The sequence below is a fragment of the Meriones unguiculatus genome, chromosome 17, assembly GCF_030254825.1.
Source record: "Meriones unguiculatus strain TT.TT164.6M chromosome 17, Bangor_MerUng_6.1, whole genome shotgun sequence".
NCBI classification, from domain to species: Eukaryota; Metazoa; Chordata; class Mammalia; order Rodentia; family Muridae; genus Meriones; species Meriones unguiculatus.
The window spans coordinates 41,333,430-41,346,783 of NC_083364.1; the positions used below are offsets into that span (position 1 = coordinate 41,333,430).

The following is a 13,354-nucleotide window of genomic DNA, read 5'->3' on the forward strand; positions in this document are numbered from 1 at the left end:
AGGCTGGAAACGAGTCTCACCAAGAGTAAACACATCCCCAGTTAAATTACATTGAAACAACTAATCGAACAGAGCCAAGGAGCATTACCTAGAACTTCAGCTCTCTTACTCACAATAGTCAGCTGACAGAGAGCATTTCCAAGCATTAAAAGAAAAATATAGTCAATAACTCAGGCAGTAAAAAGAGGCCTGCCCTTCCCAGGCATGGGAGCACGTGCCTTTAATCCCAGGACTGGGGAAGCAGAGGTGGTGGTGATCTCTGTGAGTTCAAGGTCAACCTGGTCTACAAATTGAATTCAAGGCCCATTGAGGCTATGTAGTGAGAACCTGTCTCAAAAAAAATTGTTAAAAAGAGAAATTTTAACAAAGATGTCTCATGCACATTCCCCCTCACCCCCCCTCCTCCCCAGTCATAGGCTATTGCCAAGGTTATTGGCTGCTCTCTCCCTGATGGTAAGGCAGGTCACTGAAACCGATACTTATGCCACCAAACACAGAAAAGCAAGCTGGTGAAGAGTTAGAAGCTTCACCCCCACTGACTAGAGTTCACATTGCTGAAAAATGTTCTACAGGGTACGGGAGGAGAAAAGTAATAACTGTCATTATCACCCAGCTATAAACCCTGGGACCTGCAACGGCACCCCATCTGCAAACTGTAATGGCGTAATAGCCTCATATATGTTAGGGGAGTGACCAACTCCTTTTTCAAAATATTGGGTTTAAGGCCCACTCATGAGATGGAACCCATACCCCTCACTGCTAACATAGCCAAGAGACTAAGACTAAATAGGTTGTGGGCCTACGGAAAAACCTAACACTGCTATTCCACTGAAGGAACCTAGCAATAAATGACTCCTGATGACAGGTTGCTCTCCACACAGGTCGGTTCCTTGCTCGGCCCTCGTCAGAGAAGATCCTTCTTGCCGTAGATGGGAATTAACACAGAGACAATACACAAGAAGTGAGAGACTTCAGAGTACTCAGTTCAAAATGGGATGCCTTTATCCAAACACTCCTCTCGAGGCTCGGGGATCTATTTGGAAGATGAGGCAGAAAGATTTAAAGAGTCAGGGGCCTCGGATGACTCCACGTGAACAGTGTCTTTCAGACACAATGTGACAGAGCGATACACACATAAAATGACAGCGATTGTGGCAGTGTGTACAAGACCTGCACAGGTTCAAACCAGACAGGGTCCCAGTACTGAGAGGGAGAAGTAGACACAGGGCACCACCCTGTAGATGACCGACTTCGATACAGGGCTGGGTAAACTGAGGCAGGTGGACGAAGAGTTGGCGACTGATCACCCAGCAGACTTTCTTTTTGAGGATAAAAAGCTGGATCAAAACTAATTGTTACCAATGGGGGCTTCTACTGATGGTGGCCAGAACTGCTTGTCACTGGTGAGAAACTCAGCTCTTTTACCTCTTTACAGGCCAGAGCTGATTGCTCCTGCTGTGGGGAGCGGGCACTGGGGTGGGAAGGCTATCAGGGACAGACGATGGGAGCTGATGGCATCCTGCACACGCTGCCACTGGTGATGGTCAGCGGACCGCTGATGGTAGGGAGAGAAAAGAAGGGAAAGCTGGGCACAATGGTGCACACCTGTGATCCCAGCACTGGGGGAGGCAGAGGCAGGCGGATCTCTGTGAGTTCGAGGACAGCCTGGTCTACAAAGCAAGTCCAGGACAGCTAACGCTACACAAGGAAACCCTGTCTTGAACTGCCACTCCCCCCACACCAAAAAACAGGAAGAAAATCATACACACACACTTGATGGATGAAGCAAGGCAGGCTCCAACTTTACATCCATACACACATACTCAGTGAACAGAGCAAATTCTAAAGAGAGCTCCAACAACTTCATACATACATACATACATACATACTCTAAAGCAAAGTTCTCTGTGTAAGAATAAAAATTACCTCGTAGCCATAGGTTACATGTTTTCTCATTGCTCAAGAGGGAGTTGCAGCAGGATTATCGATCGCATTCTTTCCTATCAAAACTCACACCTAACCAAACATTCTTTATCTGTCTTTCAAAGCAACAGTTTTATCTGTCTTCCTTTCCACAAAGACATTACAAGTTCAAAGCAATGTTTTTTTTTTTTTTATGTTAACACGGTTGTTTTTTTTTTTTTTTTTTTTTTTAACCAATAAACAGGTCTTGTACAGTCTTGTATAGTTAAGGTAGGTAATCCAAACTCTTGTGAGTTTTTATACTCACACCAGGACTACCCACTCCTATTCCTGACCTTGCTTATGATGGTGCACACGTAGACCTGTGACCTCCTCCCTGGACGTAACCTAGAGAGAATGTTTTTCTTGATTATTAATTTGTCCCAAGCCTATCTTTCTTCCTAGCACAATTAACATGTGAAAGCCTACTGATCTCCTTTTCTAACCTGGGCAGCCTTTGCTAGTCTACTTTTGATTCTAACTTTAAACTTGCTACCAGCTGTCATAACTTCTTAACTTCTTAAAAGCACTTGGCTCGATTTAGGAATTGTTTAAAGTCGTCATCAGGAATTATAAAAACCATCGGTTCATCTAAACAGCATTACTTCATGAAAGTACATCTTCGCGTTGATCTGCAGGAAATTTGCCCAACAGAGTAGGCTACCACCCAGGAAGCAGTCTCACCGGACTACAGGCAGTAACGGTCTCCCCGTGCCCGGTCACGCCATGCCAGGTATATGAGGGACACAGAAATGACCAGCATGCGAAGGCACAGCAGCGGCAAGAAGCAATCCAGAGACAAAGCCCCTGGGACCGTGTCTCTCCAAGGTCCACCCACTGCAGCCACACAAAACAGTGGGCCATCTCCAGGAAGCTCGCTTGCTCACTGCAGTCCTTCCTGCATGTCGCCCGTCACCACCCCTAATCAAGAAACTATTTGCAATTGGTACTTATTGGCAAATGGAAAGTTATTTTTCTTCTGCGGGGTGTCACTGGGTAAACCACACTCCAGGCCTGGTTGGCCAACGCAAAACAAACTTTGTGAGTTTGTTTGTTTGCTTCATTTTCTTCTGTTTTGTCTTGTCTTCTTTTTTGTTTGTTTGTTTGTTTGTTTGTTCTGACTTTTATATTTGTGGGTTGTTTTTTTTTTTTTTTGAGAGAGAATATAAAGTTGGGTGGAAAGGGAGGTGGAGAAGACCTGGTTCGAGTTGGAAGATGGGGAAAAACGTGATCAAAATTGAAAAACTGTTAATTTAAAAAAAAAAAAAAATCAGGCTTACACTGGTCCAAGTATTGAAATGAGAAAAACTTTAAAAAATTATGAAAGGCGAAATAAATAAACTGGACAAAAAGAATAATATTGAGAAAATTTTCAGTGGAGAACTGTGCTCTGTGAAAAAGCGAAACACCCAGAGTCACCAAAATAATGTATAAAAGAGAACACATTTAGAAGACTTGAACTCTTCTTAAATTGTACAAATTGTTACAAATTACTCGAACACTGATGTTGGCACAGAAAGGCATAGTGTGTGACACATCAGAATTGAGGTAACAGATAAGAACCCCCACCGTTATCATCAGTGTCTGGCCGATGGACACAAGGCAGTCCACTAGAGGATGAACGTTGAAGTCCCTCTGGGCTGCTGCCAACAGGACAGGGGCTTAGAACGCAGCTCGGCACAGGGACCCTGGCAGGGCAGTGTTCTTGGTTCTGGGAACCAGGAGACGTGGATGGAGTTTAGATTCGGCTTTGGGCCAGCGAGCGCCTGACCCAGGTTCGTGGACCTGAAGTATGCTGACCCATGAAGGATTAAGCCACAGCGTGCAGCACATCTGTGTGAGTGCTTAAATGATTGTAGATGACGCAGTAGTCCAGGATAGAATGGGGGGCCGAGGGGGGGGGCAGAGGAGAAGACAGAGAGAAGGTATTAGAAAAGACTTTGAGGGCTGGAGAGATGGCTCAGTGGTTAAGAGCACTTGACTCTCCCAGAGGTCCTGGGTTCAATTCCCAGCACCCACATGGCAGCTCACAACGATCTGTACCTTCTGCTCGGGGGATCTGAACTCTCTCACACAGACATATATGCAAGCAAACACCAATGCATATGAAATAAAAGTAAAGTAATGTTTAAAAAAGAAGAAACTTTGAGTCCTGAGGAGGATGGGAAGGGAGCTCCATTAGCAACCTTTGGAGCTAAATATTTAGAAACTGTAGGAGAGCAAAGGTGAGTCATGTACTGACACCCACCCCATGCCCACAGGCAGGAATCCCAGACAGCCATGGCAAGTAGAGTTTTTTCAATTTTTTAAAAAGACTTATTTACTATGTATAAAATGTCTGCATGTACACCTGCACACCAGAAGAGAACACCAGATCTCATTATAGATGGTTGCGGGCCACCATGTAGCTGCTAAGGAATTGAACTCATGACCTCTGGAAGAGCAGTCAGTGCTCTTAACCTCTGAGCCATCTCTCCAGCTCTGAGAAGTAGAATTTTTGGAGCAACAAGGAATACGATGTTCAATAGGTGAGGTTGGCAAATTGGTCAGAGAGTCGGGTGAATAGCAAATTCATGTTAGAGAGGAGAGAAAGACTGAAATCCTAGACAAGGAATGGCCAGTGGAGAGGAGGCTGGTCACACACAGAGTGGACAGAGACAGAGAAAACTAAAGGGGAAGGGGATCCAAGGATTGTGAACTAGGAAGAGTAAAGGAACAGATGAAAGTTCAAGACCTTGAATGCCTGGAGGTTAGATGCTAGAATTGGGGAGACAGAGTTAAGAGATGAGAGGGCAGCCATAGGTGGTGACCCACGCCTGTAATCCAAACACTAGGGGAGGCAGAGGCAGACAAATCTCTGTGAGTCTGAGGCCAGCCAGGTCTACCTATGTGAGGTTCAGGTCAGCCAACGTTACACAGTGAGAGCCTGGAGGGGAGAGAGAGAGAGAAGAGGAGGAGGAGGAGGAAGAAGAGGAGGAGAAAATGGGGACCCCAGATAATGGGTGAATTCCTTAAGGCAGCATGAGACAAGCAGAGAGGCAGTTGGTTGGTGCAGAGGCCGGAGAAGAATAAGTAAAACCACCATAAGCTGCGGTTTTGTCAGAATAAATAATGGAGCAACAGCTGCCTGGGCAGCCAGAACAAATCAGGGCACCTGACCAAACAGGAAGTTGATTCATCTGATAGCACAATCTTCAAGGACTTCTCAGAGCTCATTCTGCCTCATCCCCACCCCCAGGGACACGAAGGCTGGCCAGTCTGCCCAGGGGCTCTCTGAGACCACACACAAAAGGTGGGTCGCCAAGGAGGCTGCCTTTTACTCTTTCCCCAGGTCTCTTCCTGTCCTGTGTACTCACCATCCCAGCCACAGGCCAACTTCTGAGTCAGCATTGGGAGGCAATGCTCCCTGGGTGTTCAGTTTAGCTGACGGGCCCTCAGTCAGCCAATATGACTGAAGCTGACACTGTGCGTGGAGTCCCACCTGAAGAAAACAATACCAAGATGGCTGTACGTTTGGTACCCTGGACGCTGGGGCAGTAGAGATTACGGGTTGGAGGCTAGTCTAGCCTACACAGAGAATGCCAGGAACTGAGAGAGAGAGAGAAAGAGAGAAAGAGAGAGAAGAGAGATCCTGTCTCAAAAAACCCAAAATAAATAAATCAGTAAAACGAGAGAAAAAAAAAAAGAATGGAAGATTATAAGTACAAATATAGGTACCAAAGAGACTATGCATTTATGAGGGAAAGAAATGAGAAAAGAAATCACGATAAATTACAGGTATTAGGGATGATGAATCCAACATGTCCTCCAAGTTGCTGGGAAATGCACAGAAAAAAAATATATTGTGCTCATCATAAAAAAAAAAAAAAAAAAAAAAAAAAAAAACAAGACAAATCTCCCAAAACCTGGAAGTACATTACTTGCCAAAAAGTTCAACCTCACTAATCATTAGCAAAATGCAAATCAGACCCATAGGGAGATATTGCTTCACATTCATTAGGATGGTAGCCATCTCCAAATAAGCAAATGAAAGACACTGGCAGTGATACGGAGAACCTGGGGTCCTCGTGCCCTGCCGGTGTGGTGGAAAATGGTACAGCCATTATTAAAAAAAAAAAAAAATGGCACCATAGTTCTCAAAACAATGGATAAAAGAATTACAATATTATCCACAACCACTTCAAGGTCTAAGTAAAAACAGTTGAAACTGGAGTCTTGAAGAGATGTTTGCATAACCTTTAACACAGCAGCTTTATTCAGCAGAGCTAAAAGGCGGAAGCAACTCATGGCCATCACTGGATGGATGACTGGGATGTGGCTTTCGTGGTGAAACCCTAACATGTACAGGGCCCTAGGGAACACCCTTAGCTCCACCAGGAAAACTAATGATTAACCCCCTAGAAGAATGGATCAACAGAATTATAGAATGCTAGTTAACTCTTAAAAGGAGGTAAATCCTATGCTGCTGTGCATGAGCCTTGAAATGCCAAATGCCGAATGAGATGCACCAGCTGCAAAGCAAACCACGTGTGGGTTTCTTTAAATGAGATGTGCACATAGCCTAGCTCAAAGAAAGAGAGAGCACAGCTGCAGGGGAAAGGCGTGGGGAGGTGCTTGATGGGCACAGAGATTCGGTGTCGTGGAATGACGGTCTGGAGTGGGATTACACAAGAGTGTCAATGTGCTTGCCATTACTAAACCACACATTTAAAAATAGCTAAGGGTGGATTCAGGGAGAAGGGCAGTCACTGCCCTCCATCTGTGGACCCCAGTGAACCTACCAGGCTCCAGTGGCTATGCCCGCTGGATGGATAGCCCAGGTTAAACCAAATGAGCCATGCTGCAAAAATAAATAAATAAATAAATAAATAATAAATAAATAAACCTAAAAGATATGAAGCTGGGGAAGGGTCTGGCAGGGATGAGGGAGTGGGTTGCTGGGAACAGAAGGAAATAAAAGAAGGTAGGGGGAAAGAGTCGTCAGGATACATTATACACATCGTGAAATGGTCAAAGAACAAAACTAATATAAAAATAGCGAAGTGGCTGAGGCTATGGCTCTGTGTAGAGAGAGTGAGACCCTAAGTTCAGACTTAGCATTGATTTAAAAAAAAATACCAGAAATTATTACAATAAAACTATTTTAACCCCACTAAAAATGTAAAAATGTAAAAAAAAAAAAAAAAAAAAAAAAGAAAGAAAGAAAAAAAGAAATTCAGAACAAATGTTGATCAAACATTTAAAGACTTTTACAGGAAAAATCCATATATTGATCTGGTTTGAGTATCCTGCCTTGTACATGGAATTGGCCGGAACAGGGAGACCAGAGGGGCACCCTGGAGGAGCGAGCAGCTGGAGTTCATTCAGAGGGTGTGGGTTCTAAGGGCAGCCTGGCCATCCGGCTGTCTAGATCTGAGTGGCATGGATTCTAGAACTGTGCCAGAAAACCCTGTGTAATGGCCGGAGTCCCGAGGCTGAGATTTTCCACCTTCCTTCTTACCGCTCTTTCCTCATCCCCACTGTTCACAGCAATCTAGAACTGGGCTCGCCTCCCAGGCACTCTGGTAGCTTTACAGAACACTCAGTCACTTGGGAGCCTCTCAGCTGGCTCAGGGCTGGGCTCTCGGCCCTGACAGGCTCCCCGAGACACTGCTGGTGCTGGCCTGCCATGCTTGGAGAAAAGGACAGACCTCAGAAATCCAGCTAACAGAACCCCAAATCAGCAGCACTCAAAAAGGATGCAAAGGAGCGGCCTACTCTGATAGCTTTCCATAGATGTGCAAAACGACTCACTTTGTTTTCTTTTGTTTTGTTTTGTTTTGTTTTTTAAAGACAGGGTTTCTCTGTGTGGCCGTGGCTATCCTAGACCAGGCTGGCCTCGAACTCACAGAGGTCCACCTGCCTCTGACTCCCCTCGTGCTAGGATCACAGGCATATGCCACTACATCCTGCTTAGGATTCACTTTGTAGCCGACTTTTAAAGCTAATGTGCAGAGAGACAGCCCCTTCCCCACGAAGAGGCTGTGCTCACTCACCGGGCTCCTTGTGAGTCGTGGCTAAAAAACTTCCAGATGACAGAGAACTCTGAGATTACATAAAGGTGAGTACACAGCCCGAGGGGGAAGTGAGGGCCTAAGGCGGAGGACACGTGGCGGAGGAAACGCAATCACTAGGATGCAGGAGAGCGTGTGTAAATGACAGGACCGTGCAGAGTGTAAGGAAAACCCCAGGGGGAATTATTCTAGAAGGCCATAGTGGGGAAGCCGGGCTTGCTTGTGAAACAACGGGCTTTGTCCAACAAGGGGAGAAGGTTGGTAAACGAATTGACCAACATTTACAGGGGCTTTTCGCTGTTTGCAGATGATTACGAAATCATGACTTCATGTAGAGATGCCTGTGACGTGGGCGGAGCAGGGCCGATCCCCTCTCCCTCCCAGGGACAGAACCAGGAAAGAGGAAAACTCAGGGGCTCCAGGGTGTGCCCGGGTTAATGAAGGCAGGAAGGGGCTGGGCTGATTACCGCTCCCCTTTACCGGATCATTCTGTACCACAAGTGGATAGACTGCCACAAAACGCATGGAGGCCAGGCTGTTTTTTTAAATGGTTTCAAGTACTGTAAACAAAACGCTCCTCCCCCTTGGCATGGAGGTGACCTCCAGAGGTCGTTTCGATGGCAAACCCAGCGAACCCAAGTCATGTATGCAAACAGAGCTCCGCTGCTATCAATGAAAGTTGGCCTTTGTGCCTCCCCACCTCGGTCAACAGAAGTGAAAGGTCGGAAGGCTTGTGACTCTTCCTGGGTATTGGTGAAAGCTGGCACGGCAGTCAGCACAAGGACACCCCGTGCCCTTGTTCTGCGTCTGACAGGACAGGACACGGTGGCCTCCGAGCTAGCACCCGTCTCTTCCGGGCATGTGTATTGCCACCACACCCATGGTTCCGTACTTCGATCCCTTCCGTGGGACCCGGAGAGACTGAGAGTTATTTCGTGCGCCCGTGGCTTTAGATTTGCTTCTTTGTCTTATACGTATCAAAGGGCAACTATTCTCTGCCTTTCCTGGGGGTTCGGGGTGGATGAGCAGGGTCTAAGAAGCAGGGTGTTCTTCCCAGCCTCCTCCAAACAGACCACACGGAAGGTCCCATGTGCAAAAGGGGCCTCACTTGGAGGCCAGGTCCTGCACTCACACCTGGAGCGGCTCTGAGGCTGAGTACAGGTCGCCATGACAGCCCCTTCAAGCATTGAGCTGATGTCGTTCCTTCCCTGAATTTCAGTTCTTTTTAATGAGGAAATAAAGCAAAACAAAAACAAAAATACCCAACTCCCTTCTGAAGGTCCCAGTGGCTGTTGGGGCATTTCTGCTTCCGCCCACCTTGATAAGCCATCTAACTGAGAAAGTCCATTCACAGTGAAAATGAAAAGCCTTAAACTATTTCTTCCGGAAGTACTGAAGCTTGCTGAGCTGAAGGCAGTTACAATCCGGGAAGATACTGCCCTTTCCTGCTCATTAAAACCGGTACAGGGAATCGGAGACCAAAGTCTGCTCCTCTCCACTCCCTTCTACCTCCTGCACTGAAAGAGTCTCTCTCTCTCTCTCTCTCTCTCTCTCTCTCTCTCTCTCTTTCTCTCTCTGCAAAAAAAAAAAAAAAAAAAAAAACTCACCAGCAGGGCCTGCAGAATCTGGGACCCACTGCTCCTCTCCTCAGTTCACCCCATTTGCAAACTTGACGGAGCTCACCCTTTTGTCTTGTCACTACTGTAACAATGCCTGTTCTTCGTTTTTAAATTCCCTGTAATATAAGACAGGGTCTGTCTATAAACCCTCGTGACCCATGCCTCTGCCTCCCCAGGTTCTGGGTGGCTGGGAGGCATTTGTTCTGCTCCTCTTGTTAGCACTATTTAAGACAGAGCTCCAAGCCCCAGCTTTGAGAAAGCTGCTTTCTGTCTGTGGAACATGCGTATGAACCACATGCCCATAAGCATCTTGATTTTTCTCTTGTTACTCTGTCGTTTATTCTAGAGGCCACCGCGTTCTGAACTCATGAAGGTTGAGAGGATCTTTTTCTTCTCCTCACACACACACACACACACACACACACACAGAGAGAGAGAGAGAGAGAGAGAGAGAGAGACTAAGAAGGGTGAAAAACATTTGCTAAAACTCAACACCCACTCAAGATATTTTGAAAATCTTGGTTCACCAGGAGGAACAGGGCTTCATGAGCTCAACGCAAGGCACTTTCTAGAAACCTTTACATACAAACAAGCTTCTCGTTAAAGTGAAAACACAGGCTTTATCACCAGCACCACACAGAAAGGGTTTTTTCCTCCAGACTTGGAACCTGGGGAGATACAGGGACACTGGAGGCAGGGGCCTGGTAAAGGAGTCATGTGGATAAGGTCACGGCCTTCAGCACGAACCAGGGTGTCCTCAGGGGCCAACACAGCAGCTCAGAGTCTTTCCTGGTGTGGCTCCAGGTGAGGTAGAAAGAAATAGTAGCTTTGAGAATTCCTGACAAGCCTGTAATCAAACTGACTTGAGTTCCCATTTATACCACAAGCTATGGTATGGTCAGGGACCCACAAGCTAATGGTGGTCCTAGTCAGTACTGAAATCCTCTAGAGGAAAGCGGGGTCGGTCACAGCGTCAGAGAACCCCACAAAGAAGGTTCCAGGAAATATGAATTTGCACTATGAGATTAAAGTTAGGAACATGGCAAGAATGCTACATTTCTATGCACAACACTCCTTAGAATTATAGTATACAAGGCCCGGGAGATGGCTCAGGAGTTGAGAGCACCGGCTGCTCTCGTCCTGGGTCTGACTCCCAGCACCCACAGATAGCCTCCAAACATCTGTGCTTCCAGTTACAGAGAATTCAATGGCCTCTTCTCCCTCCATGAACACCAGGCACAGACGTGGTACACAGACATACATGCAGGAAAAGCAACCACACAAATAAAATAAAAGTAAATCTCAACAACTAAACACAGACATCTGGTATACAGACCATTTGATTGACTACATCAAACCATGACTATTCTCTGTCGCGGATAATGCATAATGGTCAGGAAAAAGCAGTAAGAAAAAAAAATTAAGCTACATGAGAAAGGAAGGAACAAAACTCTACTACTGTACGTAAAAAAATATGACTGTTTATCTAGAATCTATTGCAACCTTTAAGAGAATTCAATATAATGCCAGACAAAATAGCTAAAACAAAATAGATCTCCAGAAGAAAAATTAGAAAATATGAAATCCATAGTGGAACGGGCTGAGGAGGTGGGTCTAAGAAGACGAAACAGGTTACTGTATGACAAAGGTAATGCCTTCAAACAAGTCAGGAAAAGAGGAACCTTTTCTAGAATAATTCGGAAAAGTGCATCACATGGGAACTATAAACCTACTTTTAAATGACAAAAGTTGGCTCAAATACCTTCATAATCCTAACGGCTGAAAAAAAAAAGCCTCCTTTAAATCAGCCTCCCATAGCAAGAGAGCAGAAAACACGCTTGCTTGTATCGACTCACTAGCAGAAGGATGCTGCAAGTTAAACAAGTGACACAGAGAATATTCACGTCCTTGGACTAAAGGATTGGCTCGGAAGAGTAAGCAACAGGCTCCTTCAAATGAGGAAAAAGGCTCAGTACAGGATGAGCAGAGGCTGGGCATGGGGCTACCTACCTGTGATGCCAGCATTTAGGAGCAGGAGGCGGGGGGGGGGGGGGAGTGTCAGGAGTTCAAGGCTAGCCCTAGCTACATAGCGAGTGTGAGGCCAGCATGGGTTACACAGGACCCTGTTTCAAAAAACTGAACAAACGAAAAGAATGAGCTAAGGATATGGATGGGCAACTTAAGGAAGCACACGGCCCAGAAATATAGAAGGAGAAAGCTCAGGTGGGCCTGGGGAGATGGCTTAGAGGTTGAGAGCACTCACTGCTGCTGCAGAGACCAGCGTCTGGTTCCCAGTGCCGTGTGGCAGTTCGCCACCTCTGGGAACCCCAGCTCCAGGCCATCCGATGCTCCTGATCTCTGGAGCAGGTTCCTACATGCACTGTGGTGCCTATGCAGGCACTTGGGAACAGACGCAGCCTCAGAAAAATGAAATATTGTTATAAGGATGCCCATCTTCCATTTACAGCCAGCAAAACTGAAATCTGCATTCGTTGCTGCTCTATCCACAGAGGCTAGGAAATGAAAGGGGCTCAGATTTTTATTGACCGACAATGGAAAGTGTGGTACTCAAACACAATGAGATCTTATCTGGCTGTGAAGAACAATGAAGTCTGTGGATAAGTGGATGGAGCTAGAAATAACCATTCTGAATGAGGTCACAGAAAGACAAACGCCATGCTTCCTCTTTCATACGTAGACACTAGCTTTGAATATTTGGATGCCCGTGTTTAAGTCGGAGTGCCCAAAGGAGGCAGGAAATTAATAAGGGGGTGTGGAGGAAGGATTTCCAGGAAGGGGATTAGAAGAAGGTGGTGCGAAGGGAAAGGGGGATAATGGAATAGTGAGGGTCAAGGGTTAAACCGGTGCAAGCTGGGAAAGCAGGAGAGAAGAGGGATCGAGGGCAAGGGTAACTGACACTACAGGCCTTTGACAGAGTCACATGGAGACACATGCTGTGAAGGCTTCCTAAACCGTAAGAGTATATGACGGGAGTTTAAATGGAGCTTCTCTAAACGGAAAAGGGCGGAAAGACAGCGCTTTCCCCAGACACCGTAGGCTAGAAAATAAAGACCCCGGGCCACGTGTGGGTTACCTCTGTTCAAGTTGTTGGTCAGTGCAGACCCTCCCTGAACATTACGGGCCGTTGTCACTGCTTTAGGTTTCCCTCCAGAACTTGATGGTAAGACCGGACTGCCATAGACACAGCATCCTTAAGTCATAAGACATGGGGAAATCATGCTGGTGTCGGCCTGGAAACCTCGTCCCCACTGGCTGGCTTTAATAGTGCTGAGAGGTTCTAGGCATGCAACCAGAGGAGAAAGGTCCTCCACAGTCCTACCCTGCAAGTGACCCCAAAAGCCACCATAAAGATTGGCCTGGGGCTGGAGAGATGGCTCAGAGGCTAAGAGCACTGGCTGCTCTTCTAGAGGTCCTGAGTTCAACTCCCAGCAACCACATGGTGGCTCACGACCATCAGTTCCCTCTTCTGGTGTGTAGGTGTATACGCAGGCGGAACACTGTGGACATAATAAATAAAACTTAAAAAAAAAAAAAAGATTGGCCTGGCAATCCATGCCCACTGGTACAATGGCGGCACCAATGTTCTGGGAGTACACAACAACTCTCTGATTGGGCTTAAGGTCCACTTCATGAGGCAGAAGTCAGACCTGGCACCATTAGCGGAGCCCAAACTGCGTGGCTGGCTAGGCTCTGGAACTG

At 46.5% G+C, this 13,354-nt stretch overlaps 1 protein-coding gene across 4 annotated transcripts in view; it reads right to left on the bottom strand.

Annotated features, from left to right (window-relative positions):
* Nr1i2 (nuclear receptor subfamily 1 group I member 2) overlaps window positions 1-13,354 on the bottom strand; it is a 44,564-nt gene that overhangs the window by 29,192 nt on the left and 2,018 nt on the right. Inside the window, exon 1 of one of the 4 annotated variants that reach the window (XM_060370376.1) lies at window positions 9,623-9,641. The exons of the other annotated variants lie outside the window; for them this stretch is intronic. The gene's annotated coding sequence lies outside the window, so the exon portion shown is untranslated. Of the gene's footprint in view, window positions 1-9,622; window positions 9,642-13,354 lie in introns of those variants that run through there. 4 annotated transcript variants of the gene reach the window in all.